The sequence below is a fragment of the Electrophorus electricus genome, chromosome 20 (assembly GCF_041902795.1).
Source record: "Electrophorus electricus isolate QZ-2024a chromosome 20, ASM4190279v1, whole genome shotgun sequence".
Classification (NCBI taxonomy): Eukaryota; Metazoa; Chordata; class Actinopteri; order Gymnotiformes; family Gymnotidae; genus Electrophorus; species Electrophorus electricus.
The window spans coordinates 8,005,001-8,015,000 of NC_137516.1; the positions used below are offsets into that span (position 1 = coordinate 8,005,001).

The window sequence follows — 10,000 nt, forward strand, 5'->3', positions numbered from 1 at the left end:
GAAATGTTTTAGTAATCAAAAACATTTGTTCAGTATTCAGAGTCTGTAAAATTGGTTTTACAGACTTTATTTGTAAAATGCATTGATCTGAGTTACAGATGATGCACAAATGATTCTCTATGGGGTATTGTTTTCTTTTCAAGAAACAGCCATTTACAACTGTGAGCAGTTAGCAATATCTACTTAAGTTATTATGAGAATTATTAATACTTTTTTTTTTTTACTTCCAGAACACTTTAATTCTAAAAACAACTATTTCAAAATATACATTATTAATAATTTTAAATAACTCTAAATGCTAAAAAAATGTGACTTGCATAAAAATTGAGATAAGGTTCAATGACATAAACTAGAGAAGTTACAACAATTATAATAATAAACAGACTTTTTACATAGTAGTAAAATAGTTATAAGCCTATTTTTCCAGCTTCTTTTCTGAAGCTGAAAAGTATTTTATGAATAGATTTCAAAATGTTTTCTTTACATTTTGAAAACATATTTTAAAAATAAAGGTACTTGCATATACTAGCTCATAATTTGGTAGTAAATGTTTGTATTCCATATAAAAAGAACAGCCTTATAAATAAAAAAAGTAGCTTTCACAGTTCAAATGTCATGGTCTCAGCACACAGCAAGGCATACAGATGCAACACGAAGCCAGAAACATTAAAGACTCTTTATGAATATGACTACTGTTTCCAAGATAGGAAATGAAATAGCTGACTGAAGCTGGCTGAAAGTGAACAGACATTTCAGAGTTCCAGACAAATAAGGAAGCAGAGAATATGGACGTCAGCTTTTGGATGCAGAAATGATCGTGGTTTCTAGATCAGCGAATTTACTCCAGATTTACTCTCAGAATCCTGACTTCTCCCTCACTCTACAGAATGATACAGTATTCAGAATCTGCAAAGTGTCACTGCCATGAGCACAGCTTCGGAAGCAACGTTTCAGGTGAGGAGAAAATCACAAAGGGTATAAAAAGGCCAGAAAAGTAACATCGTAATTTCATAAAAACAAGCCCAGCCCCCAAGCTTAAATGGGCTAAAACCACCACTGAGGAAAACACACACACAGAGGGAAAGAGATATTTTTCAGTGTTCTAGAGAGATCTGAAATTTACAGACAGAGTTCCCATATGGTAAGAGAGGAAATGTACCAAAATATGTTTTCATATATTTTTAGATGTCCAAAAAAACCCAGGTATTTATACATACATTCAAATATATTGGCATATGACTGCAAGGTGATTTTTATGTGAAAGGGGAACCATGCCTGTAGGTTACAGTTCAGTGGACCTGGTGTGCTCAGGGAACAAACTTTCCCTGGCTGTCTCTGCAAAAGGCAAACCATATAAAATAACTTTTAAACTAAAATAGTTGAGGTGTATTGATAGCAAAGTTAATCTGTTTCTAATGATGAATAATAATTATGATACTACATTTAAGCAAATTTATAATCTAGCCTCGTCATTGAAGTAAATTGCAGATGGAATTCTTGTCATATACATACACATATGGCAGTATAACGAAATATATACACAGGTAGATTAAATATTTGCAAAAGTACCAAATTTTTAAAATATTTAATACATTTCATATATTTGTTCACTAAATGTAAAAATAAAGTTGACCTGTCACTCTCTTATGTTCACAAAGATTTTCACTGAATATATATATATATATACTATATATATAGTTTTCAAATATATTCAATTTTATGTTGGTGCACCATTACCAAAGGATGATTTGCAATTCCATGTCTTTCATACTATCTTATTGTAGTCTGTTTAGAAGAGCTACACAAGCTTTATGATCTTTAGGATTTTTCTGAGGTTTGTAATCTTCATGCAGCATAGTACATGATAAGTTATGACATTTGCTGCCCAAGATCAACAATATTTTAGGTAGAAATAAACACTCATGCTGCTATCATGAGCAATGACAAGGTCAGCCTCTCTATTAGATTTCAATTATATTTTTGTTTCTTAGTTATGAGCAGTGTTCATATGGGTCTCTGAGAAATCAGTTAGGAAAAGAGAGATTATGTAAAGGATGTAATGACGGGATCTCTGTAATATCATGTGGCGCTGAGGTGCTTAGTATTCCCCCATGCTGACATATTTGACAACACATAACCAGCAGAGGCACTATAAGAACACTATAAAAAAAAAAGTATTCAGTTATAAAATACACATAAATTAGGACTGTTGGTGTTTCAGTTTTGTTTTACCAGTGCTATAAAGCAAAAATAATAAGAAAATAACATCTGTTGCATAAAGTTTATAGGATATCGCATGACATGGCAGTTTAACTCATATATGTAAACTATCAGTAATATTATCTGATACAAGTCATGGCAGCATCCTGTTCCTAGTAATGTAACTCTCCTACAATATGATAAATGCAGACTTCAATCAGTGAGAGAAAGCTAAACATAGGAAAGGTAAACCTTAAGCATATTAAATAGTGGTGAATGGGCTTTTCTGGTCCAATAATTCATACTTGCACTTGTTAAACAGTAGAGGGGGAAATGTAGAGTGTACACACTGGGATTTGGAGTCCTCCCTCTCCTTCTTGCTCAAAGCTAAAAAAGCCAACAGCATGATTTATAGTGGGCAGGAAAAATACGTGCACTTCCCATAAATCAGAAGCACTTTATATGCGGCGAAATAAGACTCCATTACATATGGTACTTTTTAAGCTACATTCTAGGCATTTTCAGATAGAAGGTGTAAGAGAGAGAGAATTTTCACTTCAAGTCTCAATCATTGAATGGAACGCAAATTTATGTATTGTGTTTTTTTTGTGTAAAATATACTCTGCCATTTGTGCAGTGTGATTTGTTGCACACTGGAGTGTACGGATGAAATATCACTGCACTTGGGAGTGTTTTTCTATCATTTCTTTTCATACTGTAAAAGTGAAATACTGAAAACCATGTGTAGATAATTCTTATATCATGAGATGCATGATTTGAAACCAGCATGCTTTTCCCAGCATGCTGTTCTGTGCCCTTTGACCTGTACTAAATCACAACAACTTGATTGGTGTCACAATTTTCATCTTACTACACCAGGAGGTGTAACATGTAACGTCCTATACAAATGAGGAGTGAGAGAGAGAAGGATGAGTCTGTCAGCAAAGTATGACTTAGCTCTATAAAGTATGACGAATAGAAACCTTCCAAGGTCTTGCCACACTTGCCACAGGGAAACAAGCAGTCCTCCTAAAAGAAAGCATTTGACCTACTTCAATGTTTTACCCTGGTTGGCAGAGTTAATTCTGTATCACCGGAGGATTAAGTTGAACTCGAGGCTTACTCATAGTATAAGTCACTGCTACACAAAGAAAGACAGAGGCTTTGTAATGGCAATGTTAGATTAAGGCTTCAAAAACTGGAGCAGGCCAACTTAAAAAATTATCTGAAACGTACAAAAACATCTTGGCATTCCCTTATATTTTATGAAAAAAAAAAAAACAAACCCTGAAGCTTCGAGTGATCTGATGTTACTCTTGGGAAGTGAGATGAAAAGGCATCTCATGTAACTCGATATGACAGCGCTTCTTCACACGCAATAGGAAGTGCTTACAAAATGAAGAAAATATGAAATGATGACTTTATATGATATATAGCTATAAGAAAAAAAGAAAAAAACTAAGAAATAAAGATAAAAGGTGATTTGCTCTAAGTCCTTCAGTTTAGACTCCATGCCTATTATACAGAAATATTGACAGAAATATATAGCTCTTACTCACAGAGCACACTCTACTGAACTGTGGGGGTCACCTCAAATGTATGAGTTACATTTCCTCAAAAACAAACTGGAATCATTATCACACACACACACACACACACACACACACACACACACACACACACACACACACAAACACACACACACACACACACACACACGCAAACCTCAATAATGCCTAAATAAAGTGTGGTGACACTATCATAATCATAAAAATGATAATGTGGTGTGACACAAAAATATAAAAATAATGTGATATGATAAAATAATAAAAAGAAATATTGCCTCTTAAAAAAATTAAGATATGCAGCGGAGTTTGCTCTGACATAGCTAAAATGTATATTTCATTTAAAATTTTTATACCATTACCTTGCTATTATTTCAATGTGAAAATGTATTTCCCAAACTCAATTCCTAGAGCCTGCTCACATCTATAATTCACAAACAGATGCTTTAACTTTACAAACATATGCAGCTTTACAAACCCTGATGTTCATTTTTGCCCATCTTATTTATGATGTGTTTCATCCATGGTAGACAAACAGACAAAAGGCTCTTAAACTGAAAATACAAAATATGTATTTTTGCATGTATATGCATTTTTTTTTCAAAATATGCATATTTCATAATATTCTTCTTGGGAAATGTTTTTTTCTTCTTGGCTTCTTGGGAAACCTCTTATTTGGCCAGTAATACATGTATTTTGCTATTCAAATATGTGTAATAAATCTTTAGGTTAACAGTAGAGGTGACATTGACTTTTTATGTATTTTAGAAAATTTTTAGAAAAGTCTTCCAGGTAGTAAACACGTACTCTGACAGCCCGACCAATGGATCATTTCGCTAGTACAGCATTACATTACCCTTTCCTTCAGCAGGTGATGGTCACCATTATGTTACGCGTTCCTTCAGCACATGATGGTCTTCTGACAAGGGTTATGTTTCTTTGTTTATGTTGCTTGATCTGAGTGCAGCATTTGACACTATAGATCACAACATTTTAGTAAAGAGATTCAAAAATGTTGTTGGGATTAGGGGAACAGCCCTTTCCTGGTTTAAATCTTATCTAGTCAATTGCATCCAGTTTGTAAGCATAAATGGAGACTTTTCATCATACAAGTTTAGCTATGGTGTCCCACAAGGATCTGTTCTAGGGCCTCTGCTTTTTTTTTTTTAATATATGCTACCTCTAGATGACATACGTAAACCGTGTACTAGTTTCCACTGCTATGCTGATGATAATCAGCTATATATCTGAGCCAAACCTGAGGACATATATCAGCTTAGTATTATTGAGGAATGCATAAAGGACGTCGGACACTGGATGTGGAGACACCTCTCACTTAATCTTGACAAAACAGAGGCGTTTCTATTAGGCCCAGGGACAGCTAGTTCCTTGCTCTCTAATTACTCAATGAACCTCAATAGTCTCCTAATCACATCTTCTCTAACAGTTAAAGATCTTGGAGTGATTATGGATCCCAGTTTCTCATTTGATGCTCATGTAAATAATATTTCTTGGACCACCTTTCTCCATCTCAGGAGTGTTGCACAGATTAGCAACATACTCTCTTCACATGATGCAGAAAAGCATGGATTTATCACTTGAAGATTGGACTACTGTAATAGCTTACAATACCATTAAGTGCCTAAACAAGCTCCAGCTAGTTAAAAATGCAGCAGCTAGTGTTCTTAATATAACTAGAAAGCTTAATCATGTTACACCTATCTTGGCTACATTGCATTGTTCCCAGTAAAAATTTGTATCGATTATAAAATACTTTAATGACCTACACAGAACTGAATGGTCTAGTACCTTAGACAACTCCTAGTACATCCACCACATCTGCTTAGATCAAAAGGTGCAGGCCCTTTACTAGTACCACGATTCAGAAAATCTCCCGCAGGGGCAGAGCCTTCTCGTATAAAGCTCCTATACTATGGAATAACCTTCATGTAAATGGCTGAGACTCAGACACGGTCTAAGTATTTAAGGCTAAACTGATAATCTATCTGTACAGTCAGGCATTTTATTAAATACTTTCCATCTTAGATAAAGGGTATCTGAGGATTCATGGGCATTGAATGTTATGGTAAACTGGGATGATGCTGTTTTATGATGCTGTTACTTCACCTCTGATGTTCCAGGGTGCCCTCAAGCCTGTGTTTCCTTCTGGTTCTATCCATTTAGCTGTGCAGCCGCAGATATATCTGGTGCAATCCATCTTTGCACATTATAATTCCCTTCATATCTGGACATGCCTAATAATCTATTCTCTCTTTCTGCTGAAGTACACCTACTCCTGTTACTAAGTCTCAACCTGTCTCAGCTGCCATGGCTCCTCCTGCCACCCCCTTATGACATCCATTACATATTTATTTATTTATTTATTTATATTTTCTTACTCTCTCACTACTTATTCTGCTCCTTATTGTTTATATTGTGGCTATTGTAGTGTCTGTTGTTGGCTAGAGGAGGATGCCCCTCCCCCCCACCTTTTGAGTCTTGGTTCCTCTCAAAGTTCCTCATGCTCTATGGAGTGTGTCCTCGCTACTGTCACCCTTGGCTTGCTTGCTGGGGGCTTGGAATTGGTATGTGTAAAGCTGCTTTGTGACAACATCTCTTGTAAAAACCACTATATAAATAAATTTGACACTGCACTCTTCTGCAGGGAATATACTCTAGCACTTCACATCTACCCTTCATTCAAGGTCACAACCAAGCCCCTCACCACACTTCACACTGGGCTTCATACCATCATCTCACAGCAGTGGGGGTTTATATCACTTGGGCATGCTCCTCACAGTACCATCCCACTTCTGACAAGAACTGAGGGCAGTAACCACCCAGCGTCAAACCCAGGTCTTCCAGGTGATAAATATGTGCTCTGACCACCATACTAAGGAACAAGCTCTCCAGCCCTGTGGCCTGAATTTACATTCCTGAGTGATGGTCTACATCATTTCACCCCCTCCTTCATTGGGTGATTGGTCTCCATCCGAAATGAGACTTTGATTTTTAATGCATGTATTTTATCTATTTTTTTATACTTATCTGAGTAAATTCTACAAAACTACAAAGTGGAGCTCAAAGCTAAAAAAAAATGTAAGCAGTTTGCTAAATAAAAGAGATTTACCTTATCTGGATTTTACTTCAGAAGACAGGGGAGACTTAATAGTTTGGTTGTTCTGTCCACTGAAAAAGGCAGAAACTAGAGTTTTTTACTTGAAGTCCACTGAAGGAGATTTTGCTGAGTACAAGGCACATCACATGAACATTAACTTAATTGAGGCATAAAATAGCAAGTAAACATGAATATTGACTAAATGAGGTATAAAATAGCAAGTAAATAAGAAAATTACATAATGTTTTATTCAGTACATATAGTGGGACCCTAAATAGTTGTGTGATCCAACAGTGATTCATTATAAGAACCTGAAGTTGTCTGTTGACATACCTGCTTGTGTTATTAACCAACTCTAGGTCAACAATGAGGCACTGATCGAGGTTACTGCAATCCAAACTGAAAGCTCTCCAAAGGTTCCTACAAAAGAAGAGATCAACGCCAGGTGGATAACTAGGACAAAATCAGGAAATCCATCAGATGGAAAAGCAGATAACTGTCAAGTTCAAATGGATATCAAGTATATTAGCTGTGGCGATCAGATTAACAACGAACCTGAATAGATTAATTAATACTGAAAGCAAGACAATCTCCAGAATTCTGAAAAACCATCATAGCATCTCTGATGTGAAAAAGCTGATGCACACCACTATAGCTGTTAACACAGATTAATATAGACCAACAGAAAAAGAAGAGGACACATACAGTATTTAGCTGACACCTTTATCCAAAGTAATTCATAATTATGATTGAACATGACTTAAGGGCCTTGCGCAGGGACCCCAGAACCACAACTTGGCAGAGGTGGGGCTTAAACCTGCAAGCTCCTGATTACAAGTAAAGTACCTCAACCACTGAGCTAACAATAGCCACTTCAAAGGTACATGAAAGCTCACAAAAAAGGCATATGAATTACTGGTGCGCTTTAAAAGAAGTTCCAACTAAGAGTGTCTGACTCAAATCTGTTACTCAGATATTCAGAAGGTTGAGGGTTACATAACAATGAAGCTTCAAATATGAGCCCAGAGGTGTTCAAACTGTTTTACAAGAATATGAATTAAATTCTACCCGAATCATAATGAACAGCAGTGTGTCCGCGATAAAGAGAACAAACAAAAAAACCCTTTAAATACTGAAACTAGAGCCCTTTGGAGTGGTATAATTAAAAGACCGTTACACATGACAAAACTAAATGATTCCAACTGGAAAAAAACAACATATCAATACGTGACATGGGATTACATCTTTGGAAAGAAGATTTGAGTTATCAAAATCACTCACAACTGGAAATTGCCATGCACCCTTTCTCATATGGCAAGGAGTGAAAGGACCCCAAGTCATCTAATTACTTGCCTGCTTACCACATATACCATGAAGCATCCAATTACATGCCTGCCTTCCATTTAAAAGGTGCCACTGCTGGCATTATAAAAATTATTATAACTACTTGGTCAACAATTACATACTCCCAGATGGGCAAAAGAATGCCAAAGGACATTTAAAGAATAAAATATAAACTTCTCACAAGCAAGATAATGAATTCAAAGACAAAGAAGCTATACTCAAACTGGACTAAAGTAAGAATACAAAAAAGCTTTTGATACCTTGCCACATACCTGTACCTTTAAAGTAGAGACTGCGTGTGGGAGCTTCAATGAAATAGTGGAAGACTGTGATGAATCATACACCAAGAAGAAAGTATCCAGATTGGATAACTGAGAAGAAATTCCAGAGTAACTCCTTTTCCCTACCCCTTTTTCTGTTTGGCACTCATACTACTGAACAACATCCTGAATAGAAAGAATGTTGGATTTGTGGTCAGAAAAAATACCAGCATCAGCCATGTTGTGTATCTGGATAATGTTAAGATGAATGAGAAGGATGAAAACCAGCTCAAACAGTGAAGCCATCAAAATGGAGTTTGAAGTTCCATAGGGATATTCATAACTGGCAAACTGTGACCCTGATTTAAGACCTTGACAATGGTGAGTAACACAGATACCTGGATATCAATAAGAGTGGTGGTATCCAATATATCTGGATTAAAGAAACAATCACAAAGGAGTATTTACCGGTCTGAGTTGACTGGCCAAAGCAAGAAATCAACCGGTAATAGCTTCATCAACTAGGTCCCAGGCTACATCTCAGTGAACCTACCACCGAAGATCTGATGTAATACAGCTGTATTTAAAAAATGGTGAATGCAGACTAGATTCTGTGACACTGTGAAGCAGAAGCAAGGCACGAGTGGTGAACTCAAAAATGTTTTTTATTTGCAAAAGAAAACAAAAATGAGGAAACGAAGCTTTAGCGTAACAGACACAGAAAATAGGCTTAGCAACCGTCTGTGTGGAGCCTAAGTCCACGATTTTAAAAGTAATGTGTTAAAAAGGTTGTGTTACAATTTAAAAACATAACCAGTTCCTAAAATAATTATTTGAATGAAGACAAGGATATAAGATGCAAAAGAGGATGGACTGAAAATACATCTACAGTGAGAGCTCTTAAAACTACTCCTTTCATAAATAAAGAAGTGCCCTGAGCAGGGAGACATTCTGAGCTCATTTTAAGGAACAGCAACCACAAAAAACCATACCAAAGACCATTTTGAGAGCATCAGATGCTCCAGTTACGGACATCAACACAGGCACTGTTGTTGTGATAGTCTTTCACATTTGTGTGATGTCAATCTCTGGACCCAGAGAGATGGTCAAAATGGTCAACATTTTAGGGCTACTTCTATACTATATTCTAGTAAAGAATTTGCACTTTTGGGAACTGTGAACAACACAGTTATCTGAACCAGTCGAAGTGCAGACATCTCATTTGTAAAATTAACCATTCTGAACATCAGTGACAACATGTGAGACATAGGAAATATAACTGATTGCATCATCCCTGCTAACCGCCTGGACATGGTATGCCACACCAAGAAGAGCAAGCAGTGCCTTATGATTGATGTGGCAATCCCTGATGATAGAAATCTCATATTCAAAAACCTGCCAAGATCAGTAAATATAAGTACCTGGAGATCAGGATTAGGTTGATGTGGAGCAAGACATTTGTTGTACTTGTGCTGATCTGAACTCTTGGTTCCATCAAGAAAGGTCTCAAGAGA

At 36.3% G+C, this 10,000-nt stretch overlaps 1 long non-coding RNA gene across 1 annotated transcript in view; it reads right to left on the reverse strand.

Annotated features, from left to right (window-relative positions):
- LOC145652667 (uncharacterized) overlaps positions 1-8,553 on the reverse strand; it is an 18,186-nt gene extending 9,633 nt beyond the window's left edge. The window contains exons 1-3 of the long non-coding RNA XR_014118925.1: positions 8,499-8,553; positions 7,216-7,302; positions 6,895-6,953 (exon numbers count right to left, since the gene is read on the reverse strand). This is a non-coding gene — a long non-coding RNA (uncharacterized LOC145652667). The remainder of the gene's footprint in view (positions 1-6,894; positions 6,954-7,215; positions 7,303-8,498) is intronic.
- Between the last annotated feature and the right edge of the window lie 1,447 nt (positions 8,554-10,000).